Source organism: Salmo salar, chromosome ssa11 (assembly GCF_905237065.1).
Source record: "Salmo salar chromosome ssa11, Ssal_v3.1, whole genome shotgun sequence".
In the NCBI taxonomy this organism is placed as follows: Eukaryota; Metazoa; Chordata; class Actinopteri; order Salmoniformes; family Salmonidae; genus Salmo; species Salmo salar.
The window spans coordinates 78,104,120-78,123,976 of record NC_059452.1 but is presented as its reverse complement, the minus strand read 5'-3'; the positions used below and the strand labels follow the sequence as shown (position 1 = coordinate 78,123,976).

The window sequence follows — 19,857 nt, the reverse complement described above, 5'->3', positions numbered from 1 at the left end:
ACTTTGTGCATGCATGTGAACCGATTGATGTGTGTCCCTGTTCATCCCAAGCAGATATAAATACAAATGCAATGACACACGCACAAACACAAACACACACATTTGACTTGCAGAGTGTAGTTTAGTGGCGGGCGGCAGACCCAGCTGTGGGTAATGTTACACCCAGAGGATGGGTAAACACCATCTGGAAGCCAGGTGAACACAGGTCACCTTCACACCGGTTTGAGTGAACTAGTGTTTAGCATGGAAATAATCTGAGTGCAAATGCTAAACAGCTGTTGAATGAGCCATGTATAGATAAGACAATGTAATAAACATCTGCTTTGTCTATTGTCTATCATACTGGAGTAAGCTATGTCTCCAAGCTAATCTTTGCTGCAGAGTAGAGGGACCAGCCTATAACGAAGTCTGAAACATGCCCAGAGCATTTCGTCGTTTGATAATAATGTTTCAGCCTCACCACTTTTGAAGAAATTATTCTCACCAGAATTACTATTTTCTTCTGACTGAAAGTTTTCTCTTGATACGTTCCCTGACCTTGAGGTACCTCGTCAAAGATAGATTTCGATGTATTCATTTCTGGAGAAAAAAAGAAAACCCAACTCAAACATATACTTTTTTGGGGCAAAATGAAAACAATTGTAATAGCAAACACAACAGAACTATGCTTTCAGCACACTATAATTATATTTCAATCATGCAAATGAGTTGGTTTTGGTAGTTAGGGGGCTGTTGAGGTGTGTAATTGAAAGCGGAATATTGTCTCGCGTCAAAATGTCGTGGAGCGCGTTGGCTCGGCTGCTAATCAGAGTGGTCTGTGTACAGCACGGGCCCAATCGCTGCTCAGTCTCACCAGAATGTAATCGTTTTATCTTAATGAACTGTGCAGAATCCTTCCAGGTTTGCGAATGTGCCCATTTCAGCCTCCTGCATGCCCACACTGAAAAATCTGCTGCTTCCTCCTTCTTTTAAGAAATATTTCTGCCTTCCCTGTGATATCGACTCGAGGAGCAGTGATCGACTGATAGAATGTCTGGTCCACTGGATAGATTGTATCGGAAACAGATTATCTTTTGGTGTCAGTCAAAGCCCTGGGGTTTGGGGAGGGGTTGGAATGTTGTTATACTGTTACTGGATTGCGGGGGCCCTAGAACGCGGGTGTACCCCATAACAGCACCACATGACCACACATAGAGAGAGAGAGAGAGATTAAATGAGAAGACTGATGTGGTTTGAATGACGAGGGCAGTAAAACCAAGTCTCATGCAGCACCATCTGAATAGAGTAATCATTTGACAAGAGTTCCTACGCTTTTGTTGTTGTTGACAGTTCCATATAGCAACCTGACACAATCTAACATCCACTCTCCCTCTCTCTCTTCATCCTCCTTCCTCTTCTCCCTGTCTTCTTGCCTTGTGTATCATGGTGATGGTATATCTATCTGATTTGTATGTTTTCATTAACACATACTTCAGCCTCTCTCACAGTGTTAGCGAGTCACATGTCCAGTCAGCCCAGAAAACGTTTTTCCATTTCACTGCCTATTGCACAGCACCTCCCCTCTCCTTCTCTCAATTATTTCCCAGATAATAAGAAGCAATTATTTTAAATCATGTTCCCAGTGTGATCTCGCCGTCCGCTGCTATTTGGACAATTTCACAGCTTTAATTGCTCAGAGCAATTTACCGCCTCTCCTATTTGCTCCATTACCGCCACATGCTACGTGAATAATATGGATTTTAATGCATATACTTCAATGTTAGATTCTATACATGTGATAGTCAGTATGAAATTATTGAATGCCCCGACTAACCAAGACTTGGGCCCTGGGAAAGAACATTTTAAAGGCCCCCCTCTTTGCTTCTGATATATTTTTTCTTTAAGTTTTAAAGCTAATTTCCGGCCACATTATCCCATGGGGCAGAGAGACAATTTAGCAATTTTAGGCCCTGTTGTACATCTAAGGGTATATTGTAGTTGAATAATATTACATTGTATTGTATTCCACCCTCAACTTCTTCTACAGACCCCTAGGCCAAATTCGTTTAATCTGTTGTTGCTAGCAATTGACCCCAATTTGGGAACCACTGATTGCACCATGATCATGTCTTCCATCCACTCATCTGACATGCACTCAGCTCCCATTCAGTCAAACCGAATCTTAGTTCTATCCTGGTTTTGTACCTCCATTAGACCATTACTGGCCACTCAACAGAGCTGTCAACTTTATGATATCAGCCACCCAACACTGCTAGCAATGGTGTACCCATGGCGAGCACAGTAAATTGCTGGTATTTTGGCCATATTGAGGGAGAGCAATCATCCAGCCCATTTTTCTCCCCTCAATGCCTGGATTCACTCTTCAATCAAACATCTCACTTCCTCTTGGTCCGCCTCTTTTCCTCGAACACTCTCAGAGCGACCAACAGAAAGTACACAAGAAAAGCCCTTTTAGCCTCATATCTTCAGAGGCAGAGCCAGTCATAGAATGCTTTCAATTCTTTTGGTCGGCACTCAGTAAACTTGTTCTAAGATGAAGTAGGCTGCGTGCTTTTGGAGCTATTCCTGCACTTCAATCCAATGCTAAATGAAAGACGAATGTGTCCAATTAGCGAGGCAGCGGGCACATGCAAATTGTTGGTTTTGGCTGCAGGGCTCACTCTCTCTCTCTTTCGTTCTCTCTCTCCTCTGGCATGCTGTAAATATTGACTGTGCATGTGTGTTTTGTGTGTGTGTGTGTGTGTGTGTGTGTGTGTGTGTGTAACAGGAGCTCTGACAGCCGCCGAACAGTGAGAACACAGACTAAAAAACTACCTCGCCTTTCCTTGAGGCTTGGTTCTGTTGGTGTGTGCAGTGGCATGAGTGTGTGAGAGAGTGTGTGTACGTTCATGCACTTGAGTCTGTTTCCGCAATTCATGTCTGTACGTGTGAGAGTGAGTGTGAACTGTGAATGACAGACTCTCAGATTAGGTGATAGGAGCTGTGTCTGAGACGTGTGTCTGTGATGGAGCGTTGATGGGGAGCTGGGGGACAGGCGGGCCCATTTCCCTGGGGCGCTGCCAGGGGTAGAGGGAGGGAGGGGAAGGGGGTAGGAGGAGAGACGTGTCTGTGGCTGGCTGCTGCAGGAGCCGTGCGTCACTCCCTCACTGAGCAGGTTGAAGGTCCACCCCCCCCCCCCCCCCCCGGGACCCAGTGCTCATTATACAGAAGATGGATTTTGTGTGTGAGAATGAGCAGAGGAGGGAGAGAAAATAGAAAGAGAGAGAGGCAGAAGAAGAAAGTGGGGGGTTGGGGGGGGGGGGCAGGAGAGATGGACAAGAGAGAGCAAGTTCCAAGTACATAGTTCTGGAGAATAATGCCCATAGTCAAGCCAACCAATGCGCTCAGTAACAGCAAGTAAAAAAGGATCCCCTAATGCCTGTCCGTGAGCCCTGCACCTTCCCCCCCTTGCTTTTCCATTGAAAGTAGAATGTTTTTTACAATCCCTCTCCTATCCTATCACTCTCTTTATATCCCTCTCCACAGTGAATGTGAAATAAGTGCTGTGCTACACATGACGAGGAATGAACAGAGCAGCATTAGACGACAGGACTGAATAGGCGTGGGGCTCACAACCACCGAGAATTGTCTATAGATGCACAATGGTGTACAGGCAATCATACATAGATACACACAGTAGTATGTCTGTGTGCACAAACAGATCCACTCACTCATCTTGAACCCAGTGTTAGAATAGTGTGTTGAGAAACCACCTACAATATGTCAAATTTTCATCTCATATCCAGACCAGTGGACAGTGGGAGCTGTCATCTCTCTGGCAGCAGCGGAAGCCACTATAACAGCTACAACATTAACAGTGGTGCTAGTGGAGATGGGGAGTCTGTTGTACACACCCCACAGCTCACAGTGGGATTCTGTTTATAGATCTGGAGGCATGCGACACACACTGTCTTCTCAACAGGCGACCCTGGTGAGGGCACAGCGTGACCCCAAAGCCATTTCATCTCTGGCTGAATGAGCGGAATGACCTGGGAGACACAGAAATTGGTTTGCACAAACGCTGAGTTGGGAACGAGAGCCTGGGGAGAAAGCAAAACAATAGGTGGAGTGCCTGTGGACCTCTGTGTTGGAGTGCTGAGGTGTGGTGCTGTGGACATGTGGGTGGTTTCAGGTCATTTGGGAAGGTTTTATTTGATTTGGGGTCATCTAGATTGTGCAAATGTAGTTGGTTTAGTTTGAATATCCTGAAAAACCCTGGACTGGTGGTCTTGGAAAGGGAGGTTGACGTTGCCTTACTGATCTATGGTTGATTTTGCGTTTTCACCTAATGGTTAAGGTATGACAGCAGAGCCTGTTTGTGGTTTGGGAAGCTGCCAGGGCTAACTGTCCTTTTCTGGGCACTCAATGGGGTGCTTGTTACATTGGCACCAATGAGCAAAGGGTCTACGAGTCAAACCATGAAGTTTCACTGGAGAAAAAAATACATCTCTGTATTTGTTTTGTTTTAAGAGGAACTCTTGTGCTTGGTAGGTTGAATACTTAATGTCCCCTTTTCCCATAAAGAAAGACACAATCAAAGTCAGGGAAAGAGTTTGTTTTGACAGACCCAATAGGAATCAGATGGATTTGTACGGGCCATCCACTTGGTGTCAGGTCGATATGAAGAAACACAAACAAAGAGCCTTTCCCATGGGGTTATTCTGGAGAAGTCGTTAACTTGGAATGGAGAGATTCATTTTAGAGCCCTTGTTTGGTTTGAAATGATAATAGGGGGCTTAGTTATTGATCTGGTCTCATCAGTGGACTGCCTCTGATAGATCTCTGCAAGCACAGGCAAGGCAGATACAGGGGAAGTGGGAATGAGTTGCAGCCAAGGTGCTATGTCAACAGGTCTATAGGCCTATAGCTATTATTGCTGCCACAATGTGTAACGTCCCCCCCATACCACCTTCTAATGTCCTCCAGCCACTACTGTAAACAAAATGGAAATTGTCACTCTATTTACAAAGTGAATTGAAAGTGAACATATCACAAGCTATTTCTCTGTATTCATAGATGTTCTTGTACAAACTGATATACAAACATCTCTCATCTGTTGCTACACTGTTGCTATGACAGGAAGAGGAAGACGGTGTTCTGGCCCTGTAGTGAACCTTCTCTTGCCCTGAGAGAAAGGGGAAAAAAGCAACATACCGTATTGTAGGCTGAGTTATTACTTGATAAGGAGCTGTCATTTTAGAGCCATTTTGAAGTCATTTACAGTGCTCTGAAGAGGCTTTTATAGTGCCACTTATACACCCACTCTTTCTTTCCCCTCTTCTCTCCCATGTCACAAAGCTGTCTTTGTGTGTTGTGAGGCTGTCATAGGAATACTTTTTTATATGATGGAACCTATTATTACGTCCTATGAAAAATTATAGAAAACATGCATAATCGTAAAAATACTTTTTGTAGCTGACAAAGTTGCCCTGAAGGTTAATGATATGCAGGTTAAAGTATCCTATGCACCTCCATACATATTTAGATTTGTATGTTCTACATTCTCTAAATATGTGTTTATTTGTTAGTTGATTTTCTGAATGTATTTGACAAGTGTCAGTCGTGTTGCCGTCAGCTGCAGTCTGCACTGTTTGGTGTTTATTGCCTTTGGTGTGGGTCTCTCTCTCTGAGATGATACCAGGGCCCTTATATGAGACCTCTGTATGGGAGAAGTTTGATGCTAGCATATCCTGCAGCTGTACAGTCAGGTGACCCTGGTCAGTGTGTGGGCTCTTGAAGACTACATGAGTCGACTATGTTGACTGTCTGGCTGTGCTGGAGAGGCAAAGGCTAACGGCTTTAAGAGTAATAGATATTTAATTTGGCCGACTGTGCCACGGTGTGGTAGATCTGCATCTCTGGGAAGGGTTCATACTCTAACCAGAGGCCCTTCTTAGAATAAACATCAAAGAGTTATTGTCCACTCTTTTCATTAGAACACTTGAGATTACATCATTCGGTTGCCCTGATGAGATTCACTGCAGATACTGTAAGACTTTCCAATACTTTTTTATAACACAATATACTTCAAGTTTCACAACTATGGAGCGGCACTCCACAGTCTTCATATACAGTAGTATGAACTTCCTGAGAAGGGACCCTGAACAACTACAATATGAAGAAGTGTAATCATTGTAGGTGTGTTCAGAATTATTAGTACCACACGGTGAATATGTCTCTAAACTTCAATACTAAATAAGTACAGTATATTCACAAAGAGACGGACTAATATCACTAATCATCAGATGAGCTGGACGAGAATAACGTTGCCACAATGAAGAAAAGATTCGGAAGGCCTCAATTTATCGAAGCACGCTTTAGAGCCCATTGTGATCATATGGACAGTAGTCCTCCGCTATGGTACATCTGAGTTCAGTGAGATCTTCAATGCACAACAAAGACAGGTTGTGTTGTCAAGCTCTGATTCCTCATCTCCCAGTTACAGGATTTACTCTCTGCCTATGGGCCATGTGACCTTGGGCACTCCCACTCTATATTTCACCCAAGAGTGATGTTCCATGGAGAGACAACTTTTTAAACAGTGGTGGTAGAGTAGAGATATTTTATGATGCGGCTCCTTATTTTATGACTGGCCATAAAAAGAGGAAAACTCTTTGAAAAGCTTTTTCTCAGCAAAACCCGAGGCAGTCAGAGGTAATTATCTGACTAAACTTTTTCCCTGCTGTTAGTCACAATATCAGGCGACTGAGGGAGGAAGGCCTGATAGATAGCACCATGCCAAAATGACAGTGAGGCGCCCCCCCCCCCCCAAAAAAAAACAACAAACAAAGCGAGACTCAAATTCTCTGTGGCAATTTGGGAGAGGATATCGCTTGAGCGTGTGCGCTCTGAGCTGTGTATGCAGGGGACCTTGAGTGCAATTCATTTCATTTCAGAGCTGTACTGAAATGCTGCTTTTCCTTCCTCTTGGTTGTGCTTGTTGAATTCCTCACGGCCATCCTAGCCCAGGCTCCTATCCCTTGTGCTGTTTATCACTATACGCTGCTGTCGGAAGCAGATTTCCACACCTCCACTATATTACTGAAGAACAGAATCCTGTCTCTCTGCCAGAGGCTGCTTACTTACACCCAGATGGTAAATGGATCTGGACTATTCTCACAGATTAGAGTTCAGGCTTTAGAGGCAACACTTTTGATCATCCATATCAGAGACGGGCAACTTTGATGGGGGTGGGGGCCACACAAAAAAAACTGAACTCATCAGGAGGGTTTGCAGTGGATCGTGGGTCTGCGTACTCACATCCATACCCACACAAGGGACATTTTGCCTCCCTATTGACAGCGGAGAGTGAGAATTCAAGTTTTAGAGTTTATTTCCTGCAATGCTACACATTTTGATATGGTGCGTAGAGAAAATGCTTTTTTAAAGTAAGTTTGCTGCAATTCTACACATTTTCCCATGTGTAGAAGAGAAGATTTAGCAATTTTACAACTAATTTCATGCAATTTCACAAATTTTGCCAGAGGGCGGAGAGAAAACTGTACCCTTTTGCCATAGGGTGGGTGGAGAGAAATGTTTGCAGTTTTTAATATGATATCTGAATGAGAGTGACTAACAAAATCAATGGGGGCACCCCCGGGTCGATAATTCGACCATGATTACTACAAGCTAACTTACCAATCAAAAATGTTTTAGCTGACATAGGCTAATTTCGAAATAGCACCTTGTGTATTCTACTATTCAAACTCTCAACAGTAAGTTGACTGAATTCCTAAAAACAAGGGGGGGAAATTGATCCAAGGTCCTATGGGCCGTCAGTTGCCCATCCTTGATCCATATTATGATGGAGCGGGCTGGCTAAATATACATTTCTGTTTACAGAGAGTGCCTGTGGCCTGGGGCTACTGGGGTGTGTGCAAGGGAACACGCTCACGCATGCACACGCGCACACACAAACACACACACACACACACACACACACACACACACACACACACACACACACACACACACACACACACACACACACACACACACACACACAGCTATGCACTATCATCATCACCATCCTTCTCTTTCTCCTCTGTCTCACCTTCCCCCTCTTTTGTCACTAGAATAATAAACCATTCAATAGCCTAACCCCACAACAAACAAAATGTTTATTGTACTCAAAATCACTCAGCAGCAAAACCTTTCATCTAATTTCCTCCCCGTTTATGAATTGGTAAATTTTAAAATCTTCAGAGCAATTTGGCTCATACTGTTGCTGTCGGACAGAGCAGCTCCCTCTATGCTGAGTGAGAATTGAGGGGAGGCAACGGAGCAGCAGCCCAGCATCTTTCTGAACGTCATGAGTATGCTTTCAACGCCTCAGCATTCATTCTTCTTTCAGAGTCAGAGCAGTACAGAGAAGATTTTTCAGAAGTGCAGTATGCTTCTGAATACAGAGAAATAGTCAATTTATAAAAACACAAAATCCAGCAAGAGGCCTTGGTTTTGACAATTAGTCGTCTTTCATTGTATTTTGATAGCAGTGAAAGCTTCCTGTTACCATAACCTCCTGAAGAATTTGATAATAGGGCTACCATCTTCTGAAGGACCTCTTGATTTTATGATTTGGGAAATCTGCAGTGTTGTTTTGTCCATGCTTTTAGGGGTCTAACAGTCTGTAGTTTGATTCAAATTAATTATTAAAGTATGTATAATTTATATTCTGCTTGTGTAGATTCTGCCTGGCCCTTGGACATGGTGGACTGTAATCTTGGTCAGGCAATACTGTACACTGTAGCTTGCATCTTTCGAAATCATAGGATCTCTTTGTGCTCAAGGACCATTGACTCTCATTCAGAGTAACCTTGCAGTAAATGCAGATACATTATTCACCCTCCTCACTTACCTGCAACCCATTGCATTATTCCAACCTTATTCACTGCATCTAATTTTCAAGTTTTGCAAAGAAACATCATGCTGGAGGCTATAATCTATACCTGAAATGGGTTTACTTGGATGTGATTACCATGTGCCTGCAGACACTGTTATATATGACACAGGGCCTGATTCGTGTCTGAGCAAAGCGCCACGTAATCTGTCATTGTCACCACATTTATTTCACTCACTTTGAATGCAGGCAGCTATGAGAGATGATCATTTGACATTGACATGGGAAAGAGGAAGAGGACAGGTTCCCTGTCTCTCCCTGCAATCTGTGGCCCTAAACAACACAAGCAGAGCCATCCAGTAAAAGTTGAACTCTTTAGATTGCTGCTCCGTTGCCCCTAAAGGAAGCGTAACTGCTGCATTGCTCAGCTTAGCACATTTGTCCCGATCCACTTTGAGAGTTCGTCCTCCCTAGTTCATCTCGGCTAAACGGTTGCTGCCTGCAGCGTCGATCCCTCCACCGCAAGCAGGTTAGCATTTTTCATTATGAATGTTGTTCTGGAGGCAGCTCTACAAAGTGGTCACTGACTGGCAAAGCCACAAAGTCATACAATCTGATTTTAACCCTAACCTTAACTCTAACCTTAACCACACTGCTAACCTTATAATGCCTAACCTTTAATGAAGACCAAAAAACATATTTCTTTATGCATTTTTACAATATAGGCAATTTTGACTGGAGTTAGCTTATATAAGGGGACATTGCTCAGTTCTGCCTCCAGGACAAGACTCATGACAATAAACATCAACCTCCCTACTGCAATTCTCCTCCCTGGATACCTTGATACAATGCACAGCAGCAGGTTTACAGGCAATGGACAGGATTGACGTGTCATAAAAAGCCCATTCAGGTCCCCAATGTGTCTTAAAGCGGAAAGCTTTTTTTCCCCCCTCTGCCACGACTGCCGGAGTACTGTTCATTGCTCAGTAGCCCCACTAGGGAGAGATAGCTCACTGCAAGCTTTAACGCTGAAAATCGCTTACTCGTAGATAAAGAGATGCTAGAAAGATGCTGAAAGAGTTTTACCCAGCCAAGCATGACAAATGCCCGACTGGGGTGTTTTTTTCCATTAGCGTTTCTTAAAGATTCCTATATGATTGAAACACATTATGTCCAACTGGGGAAGCTGGAGAATGAATTCGAAGCCTCCTGCTTCAGAGCATTTACCTTTAAGCTCTAATTGGGGGCTGCTTGTGCTGTGAAGAACTTACCATGGTTACAACAACAACAACAACAACAACAAACTACTTGATTCAGCTCCATCTCATGTAGACTTTGGTTAATCATCTTTTTTCCAGATGTTTCTCCATTCTACAGAGATCTGATAAAGGTGAATAACGGAAGTAGAATTCGTCCTTCAGTAAATATATTTTCTAATTGCATGTTTTTTTGCTTTTCCAACTTCCTACAGGACATTATACAGTATATTAGCTGAAATATCTTTAATAAATATTCTACAGACATACAGTACCAGTCAAAACTTTGGGCACACCTACTCATTCAAGGGGTTCTCTTTATTTGTACTATTTCCTACATTGTTGAATAATAGTGAAGACATCAACACTATGAAATAACACATATGGAATCATGTAGTAACCAAAAAAAAAGTGTTAAACAAATCAAAATGTGTTTTATATTTGAGATTCTTCAAAGTAGCCACACTTTGCCTTGATGATAGCTTTGCACACTCTTGGCATTCTCTCAACCAGCTTCATGAGGTAGTCAACTGGAATGCATTTCAATTAACAGGTGTGCCTTGTTAAAAGTTAATTTGCGTAATATCTTTCCTTCTTAATGTGTTTGAGCCAATCAGTTGTGTTGTGACAAGGTAAGGGTGGTATACAGAAGATAGCCCTATTTGGTAAAAGACCAAATCCATATTACGCTCAAATAAGCAAAGAGAAACGACAGTCAATCATTACCTTAAGACATGAAGGTCAGTCAATCCGGAAGATTTCAAGAACTTTGAAGGTTTCTTCAAGTGCAGTCGCAAAAACCATCAAGCACTATGATGGAGGACTGCCACAGGAAAGGAAGACCCAGAGTTACCTCTGCTGCAGAGGATAAGTTCATTAGAGTTAACTGCACCTCAGATTGCAGCTCAAAGAAATGCTTCACGGAGTTCAAGTAACAGACACGTCTCAATATCAACTGTTCAGAGGAGACTGCCTGAATTAGGCCTTCATGGACGGATTTCTGCAAAGAAACCACTACTAAAGGACACCAATATTAAGAAGAGACTTTCTTGGGCCAAGAAAAATGAGCAATGGACATTAGACCGATGGAAATCTGTCCTTTTGGTCTGATGAGTCGAACCTTGAGATTTTTGGTTCCAACCGCCGTGTCTGTGTGAGACGCAGAGTAGATGAATGGATAATCTCTGCATGTGTAGTTCCCACCATGAAGCATGGAGGAGGAGGTGTGATGGTGTGGGGGTGCTTTGCTGGTGACACTGTCTGTGATTTATTTAGAATTCAAGGCACACTTAACCAAGATAGCTACCACAGCATTCTGCAGTGATACGCCATCCCATCTGGTTTACACACCTCTAGGCTGTGTAAGGGCTATTTGATCAAGAAGGAGAGTGATGGAGTGCTACATCAGATGAACTTGCCTCCACAGTCACCAGACCTCAACCCAATTGAGATGATTTGGGATGAGTTGGACTGCAGTGAAGGAAAAACAGCCAAAAAGTGCTCCGCATATGTGGGAACTCCTTCAAGACATTACATTACAGGTGAAGCTGGTTGAGAGAATGCCAAGAGTGTGCAAAGCTGTCATCAAGGCAAAGGGTGGCTACTTTGAAGAATCTCAAATACAAAATTTGTTTAACACTTCTTTTGGTTACTACATGATTCCATATGTGTTATTTCATAGTGTTGATGTCTTCACTATTATTCTACAATGTAGAAAATAGTACAAATAAAGAAAACTCCTTGAATGAGTAGGTGTGTCCAAACTTTTGACAGGTACTGTATGTCAAATCAAATCAAATGTTATTTGTCACATGCGCCGAATACAACAGGTGTAGACTTTACTGTGAAATGCTTACTTACAAGCCCTTGACCAACAATGCAGTTCAAGAAATAGAGTTAAGAAAATATTTACTAAATAAACTAAAGTAAAACATTTAATATAAAGTAACACAATAAAATAACATATGATGACTAGAACTAGAATTGTTGCATATAAATACTTTTAACAATGTCCTTGATAAGTGTCTTTTGTATATGCCTCATCCTTTTTTTCCTAGATAATGACCATCAGTATGGCAGTAAGGAGCGCGTCGTGCTACGATGTGATGGAGGCTCGTTCATCTGAGAGAGATGACTGTCTGTGGCTTGCTTTTCCTCTGACTGGTTTATGATTCTTCACTCCTCACACACATCCTTCCCTCACACCTCACATACTCATCAGACAGACACTGTCTGGCCCTGGTCCTATCTGGGTTGATGTTTGGTTGGAGAGAGAGAGAGCATGATGTGCTTATCAAAGTAAAGGCCCAGTGTGTATACTGAGAGCACCAGCAGGTAAAGCCATAGACCGCCCTTCTCTGATCTTGTCAGAAGGAAAACAACTTGCGCCTGTCATCCAGAGAAAAACTGAAGGGAAGACTTATTGTTGTCCATAAAATATATTAAGACTCACCTCATCCATCTCGGCCCAGTCACAATACCTTATTTTGGTCCATTTTTCACAAATGGGAAATATAATTTCAAGTATTGATTGCAGTATGAATGTGTAGCCCGGCGATGAAAGATGAAGTGCAGCCCGGCTCTATAAGTGATCTGATTAACCCCCAGACTTCTAAATGCCCCTCTGCTCCAACCCGGCTTTACCCTGGCTCTCTTGTGACATACTATGTCAAGGTACACACGCTGGGCACTTAGAGCGATTAGTATGGTCATCTGTTCTCTCTGGCCGCGGCTATTATCCCAGGCTACACACATTCCTCACTAATACTGAGATTATATTGCTGGCCACGCTGGGTAGTTGAGTGTGAGCTAGCCTAAAGGCACTCCAATTACTGTAGCCCAAACTGGATTCTGACTGGCTGACTACCCCTGAGGGCCGGAGACTCAGCTCCAGGCTCTACTCTCCCCAGTCGCTTCTCTTAAGGTCATCAACAACTTTGCCACCTTCACTGATGCTATGTGTCTGTCTGTGTCAGCATTTACTGAAGATGGTTGTTAGTCCTGACTACACGACCATTGGTAGTGTTTCGCACTGTTGCAAGAGTAACAAATGTGATAAGTTACTCTGTAAGCAGTCTAAGTTTGCAATCAGCTCTTGCTGTTGTTTGCTGAAACACTGTGGTCTGGCAACAACAAGCGTTCTCTTCAGCCTACACAAAGCTGAGTAACTTATAGTACTCGATTGGTTTAGAAACCCTCAACTACCATCTTGTTCTTTTTGTGTGAAGAGGCATTATCAGTAACGGTCTTTGGTAAGGTTTTTAAAACTTCTCCAGTTTGCCAATGACAGTGCATCTGCTAAAAGCTGCTGAATTTTATACTGAACCTTTGAAGAGTCAAAAATGTTGGTTAAAAAGGGAAAAGGTTCCACTTATACAGACTGACAGTATTGATGGTGACATCAAGGTCCCCAAGCAGTTTCTCAACAGAGAACGAAGCTTTTCATAGGCAAGTGGAAGAGCCTGGTCTTAAAAAAGCACACATCAAAGCACATCTCTTTTTATTTTTTTGATACATACGGAGCATTTTGTTTAATGCTTTGCAAAATGTCATTTTGGACTACGAGGAGTTATCAATAGGACTTCAGACTACAATGTGAGGACGGAGGGACAAATGTCAGCAAGCATTCTGGGTAAATGTACATTTGAGACCCACCTGTCTCTCTGTTTGTAGAGCAGAATAGCCATTTGTTTGGTGGCTTAATGTTCAAATCAAATCAAATTTTATTGGTCACATACACATGGTTAGTAGACGTTATTGCGAATGTAGCGAAATGCTTGTGCTTCTAGTTCCAACAGTGCAGCAATATCTAACAATTCCACAACAAATACCTAAAACACAAATCTAAGTAAAGGAATGTAATAAGAATATACAAATATAAATATATGGATGAGCAATGACAGAGCGGCATAGGCGAAGATGCTATAATAGTATAGAATACAGTATATGCATATGAGATGAGTAATGCAGATATGTAAACATTATTAAAGTGGCATTATTAAAGTGACTAGTGTTCCATTTATTAAAGTGGCCAATGATTCCAAGTCTGTATGTAGGCAGCATTCTCTCTGTGCTAGTGATGGCTGTTTAACAGTCTGATGGCCTTGAGATAGAAGCTGTTTTTCAGTCTCTCGGTCCCAGCTTTGATGCACCTGTACTGACCTCGCCTTCTGGATGGTAGCTGAGTGAACAGGTAGTGGCTCAAGTGGTTGTTGTCCTTGATGATCTTTTTGGTCTTCCTGTGACATCGGGTGCCGTCGAGTTTTTCAGGGCATTTGCCCAACAAATGCCCAACAAAATGTTCTTCTTTGTAGACCAGTCACACATCAAGTGATTGCAAAGTGTTATTACTCTAGTTTGACAAGGACAAATACACATTTTTGTTTGTGTATATTTCCCTGCAAATTCTCATATTCACTTTGTATTCAGTAGGTGTGTTTCTAATGTACAGTTTGTAAAGCAGGCTTGAGGAAAGTTGCTTTACTATGATTAGAGATGTCAGGCATGTCAAAAAAAGGAAAGAAAATAGAACAGATGCTTGGTTTGGGGGTCTACTGATGTTAAGATTATGGCCATTGGTTTGGTGACTATTCCTTGGGAATTGAATTTGGTTACTATATAAACTGGTCCATGCACTTGCATTAACTGCTGCTGAGGGAGCTGAGGATGTCTTTTGCTCTCTCCAGTTCGCAGGGCATTGAGGTCTATCTCCCTCTCATTCATTCTCCACCTTTCTCCCCACTCTCTTTCACCTTACTATTTCCATCCTAATGTGGAATATCTCTTTGACTGTGGACAGCAGCAGAGACACAGCTAGATGTTCCTTAACTCCTGTATTACTTAACCTAGAGTAGAGTGTAGGAGGCCTCCCAGCCAGTCAAAAGGCTCAATCAAACGACAATGTATCATACGAGGGTCTTCAAAGTCAACTCTGGACCTAGAAGCCAGTTCCACTCCATTTTTTCATTGTTACCCTCTAATCAGGGACTGATTTAGACCTGGGACACCAGGCGTGTGCAATTAATTATAAGGTAGAACAGAAAACCAGCAGGCAATGGACCTCGTAGGGTAAAAGCTGAATATCCCTGTATTAGGGACTGAAGAAGCCAATGTAACTCACTCAAATGTAACCTAACCCACTCACATTTCGTTGTGCATTTTGCCGTGGAGGAAGACGTTGAACTGTGTTTCTACTTTTTTGTGGTACTACCCGTAATGGTGTGAAGCAGCGTCGAACAACCATGATAATCGTGTATAATATGTTTTGTAAAGGAGTAAGATTGGTTGTTTAAATTGCTGTTTAAAGCATACTGTATACCAACAGCCAGTGGGAATCCCATGGCCTAACCAAGAATCACTGTGTCTCATAGTGCAGTTGAAAAATGTATATGGCAAGGTAAGCGATCCTGGATAAAATTAACAAAATTACCAAGTGGGAAAGAGCCGTACCAAACTTCTAAGTGTATTTGTAGGCACTAGCATTTCGCCCCATCCTAAATTGGTTTAGAAATTATTATTTTCCCCCCTGGCTGAGTATAGAGAGATATGGGGCGTTTCTCAATATGCATACTACTGTACTCCACACTCACACCTTAGCCAAATATATTTAAACTCCGTTTTTCACAATTCCTGACATTTAATCCTAGTACTGTCTTCGGGTAAATTAGGATTACCACTCTATTTTAAGAATGTGAAATGTCAGAATAATAGTAGATCATGATTTATTTCAGCTTTCATTTATTTCATCACATTCCCAGTGGGTCAGAAGTTTGCATACACTCAATTAGTATTTGGTAGCATTGCCTTTAAATTGTTCAACTTGGGTCAAACGTTCCGGGAAGCCTTCCACAAGCTTCCCACAATAAATTGGGTGAATTTTGGCCCATTCCTCCTGACAGAGCTGGTGTAACTGAGTCAGGTTTGTAGGCTTCCTTGCTCGCACACACTTTTTCAGTTCTGCCCACAAATTTTGTAAAGGATTGAGATCAGGTTTTTTTTTGGCCTCTCCAATACCTTGACTTTGTTGTCCTTAAGCCATTTTGCCACAACTTTGGAAGTATGCTTTGGGTCATTGTCCATTTGGAAGACCCGTTTATGGCGAAGCTTTAACTTCCTGACTGATGTCTTGAGAAGTATCTTCAACATATCCACATAATTTTCCTGCCTCATGATGCCATCTATTTTGTGAGGGGCACCAGTCCCTCCTTCAGCAAAGCATCCCCACAACATGATGCTGCCACCCCCGTGCTTCACGGTTGGGATGGTGTTCTTTGGCTTGCAAGCCTCCCCCTTTTCCTCCAAACATAACGATGGTCATTATGGCCAAACAGTTCTATTTTTGTTTCATCAGACCAGAAGGCGTTTCTCCAAAAAGTATGATCTTTGTCCCCATATGCAGTTGCAAACCGTAGTCTGGCTTTTTTATGGCGGTTTTGGAGCAGTGGCTTCTTCCTTGCTGAATGGCCTTTCAGGTTATGTCGATATAGGACTCGTTTTACTGTGGATATAGATACTTTTGGACCTGTTTCCGCCAGCATCTTCACCAGGTCCTTTGCTGTTGTGATACAGCGAATTATAAGTGAAATTATCTGTCTGTAAACAATTGTTGGAAACAATACTTGTGTCATGCACAAAGCAGATGTCCTAACCAACTTGCCAAAACAAGACATTTGTGGAGTGGTTGAAAAATGGGTTTTAATGACTCCCACCTAAATGTATGTAAACTTTCCACTTCAACTGTATATGTGAATCTTATTAGTCTAGCTAGTTAAACAGCCAAATGACCTTAAACTAATGTTATGTCCGGTAGATGTCATTTCTTCATAGGTAGCTAGCTTCCAATTCTTAGAGGCTAGCTAGCAAGCCAATTAGCCCTATTGACTTACAATGGACTTACCCATTTACTAACCTTTCTTCCAGCCAGGACAATGGCAATAGAGACAAAACAAGATATGTACAAAGCAAACATTTTACTTTATAACTATCAGATAGCTATTTGTGAATCGCAACTATCTAGCTAACCAGATAATTTAACAGGCAAAAATGACTTAAAAGTAATGTTATGCAAGGTAGATGTAAATTCTTCGTGGGTAGCTAGCTACCAATTCTTTGTGGCTAGCTAGCTAAAGGTAGTAGGTAGCTAGTTGACTTACTATAGGCTTGCAATCTACAGAATCTACACTGGGTATTGTAGGCAGGTAAACATGCCAAAATGAACATAGAAATATTTGTTTTATGTTTTCAAGATACAATATTGTAGTCAGGAAACATATGAGATGTGAATGGGCAAAATGTAATCCCGAAGCCTGAGTTTATTTTCTCTCGCTTCAGATCAAATAATGTCCGCATTGATTTCAATAAATATGGTGTTGTTTTATGTGGTTGCATCATATTTCTGTCCATACTTTTCATTGAAGCTTGCATCGATACATGCTTTGAAATGTTTACAAGTACGCATCCGAGAAGTGCCCTCTGTGCTCCGTTTCGCCTACTTGATTTGGACTCATGCTCCGACCCTCCTGTGTTCCAGATTACGTGCTCGGAGCACGGTAGTATGCGTATTGAGAAACACCCATGGTGTCGTCTATTGACCTGGAAGATGTGGTCTCCACTAATACAGTGCATTTGAAAAGTATTCAGACCCCTTGACTTTTTCCACATTTTGTCACGTTACAGCCTTATTCTAAAATGTATTCAATTGTTTTTTTCCCTCATCAATCTACACACAATACCCCATAATGACAAAGCAAAAACAGGTTTTTAGAACCGTGAAAAATGTAAATATGACATTTTCATAAGTATTTAGACCCTTTACTCAGTACTTTGTTGAAGCACCTTTGGCAGAGATTACAGCCTTGAGTCTTCAGTTTAGCATGGTGGCCAGCTCTAGGAAGAGTCTTGGTGGTTTCAAACTTCTTCCACTTATGAATGATGGAGGCCACTGTGTTCTTGGGGACATTCAATGCTGCAGCAATTTTTTGGTACCCTTCCCCAGATCTGTGCTCTATGGACAATTCTTTCGACCTCATGGCTTGGTTTTTGCTCTGACATGCACTGTCAACTGTGGGACCTTACATAGACAGGCGTGTGCCTTTCCAAATCATGTCTAATCAATTGAATTTAATACAGGTGGACTCCAATCAAGTTGTAGAAACATCTCAAGGATGATCAATAGAAACAGGATGCCCCTGAGCTCAACTTCGAGTCTCATATCAAAGGGTCTGAATACATATGTAAATAAGTTATTTCTGTTTGAAATTGTTCATAGATTTGCAAAAATTTCAAAGAAACTGTTTCACTTTGTCATTATGGGGTATTGTGTGTAGACTGAAGATGATTTTGTTTTTATTTAATCCATTTTAGAATAAGGCTGTAATGTAACAAAATGTGTAAAAATGGAAGGGGTCTGAATACTTTCAGAATCCACTGTATTTCCTTTAAACAATGTAAACTATGCTTTTGTCCAATTATTGCTCACACCATTTCAATTTGGTGCAAAATTGAAAAACAATGTAGCTGGGAATCAAAATGGCATGACTGACAAGCAATCCTAGTATTTAGGGAGGTGGGAAGCAATGGAAAACAGGGTTGGGGGAATGGGAAGTTGGGGGTGGAGGCTCACTTCTTTTTGTTTCTTTTCCTTTAAATACAAAATGTATTATTACTTTTTAACTCTGTAATATGATTAAAATGATCAATACTTTGTATTTATGTACCTTTTTGATGTATATTTTTCTTGTTGTTGAGTGGCAGCCCGCAGGTACAGTAGGAATATAACTAATGTGGAAAATAACTAAAATAATGAATGGAAAATACGACATGAACGGAATATGAAATTATATGAATTTATATATTGTACCTGTAACCCCAGCCAAAGAACAAATTACAAAATAAATACAAATTTGGTCTCAAAAAAATTATAAAAAAGGATCATTGTGTTTAGTAGGTTTTTGGCACCCAAATCATACAAGGATAACATGTCCCATATGTCCAGTGGTGGTGGTGGAGCAGAGCTTCCTGTTTAATATGTTACCAGGCTCTTTATTCCATGTCCTCTGGGGTTAGGTTGTGTTCACTGATCTCAGGGCTGTGTACATTAGGCAGGATTTGGCAAACAAGTCAAGTATCTGCACAAATCATGTTTTCATTGCTAGAAACTGTATTTCAAAATCTGGAAGTTAATGTGATTTACAAGAACATCAGACATGAAATCCTACTTTTGCCGACCCAAGGGGAATCGGGAGCCTTTACTTACTGCATTTTGAGCGTTGGAAGATGAAGAAAAGCATTCTATATCTAAATCCACATTTAGGACGTGATTACACTTTGATTGTAATGAAGTAGTTTCTGTGTCTCTATCATGGGTTTACTGTATGTGAAAACTAAGACAGTGTGCAAACTCTCACTGAGAGAGACAGAGAGGTGTCTATCTTACTCCCTGTGAGGTACACTCCAGCACAGTTAAACATCTGCCTGCTCTGCCTCTGTACTTACCCTTTGTGTAACATCACACTGTAGTCCTAGCCTACTTTCAGGTACGACTTGAGTATCTACCGTCATTCAAATCTCAGAAGTGTCTCTGTTCAACTCTCAGACAGACAGACACACAGATAGACACTGTGCTTTATGGTCTTCGGTATTCCGACCACAGCTTGTTGTGCCTGGTCCTCCAAGCTGGTCTTTGTCAGACTGCCATGGGCTGTCACAAATCACTGCCGTGTCTCC

General features: G+C 41.9%; 1 protein-coding gene across 1 annotated transcript in view; it reads left to right on the top strand.

The window, feature by feature from the left end:
• Positions 1 to 19,857, top strand: part of LOC123725188 (transmembrane protein 132C-like) — a 69,786-nt gene that overhangs the window by 16,063 nt on the left and 33,866 nt on the right. The gene's annotated exons all lie outside the window — the stretch shown is intronic.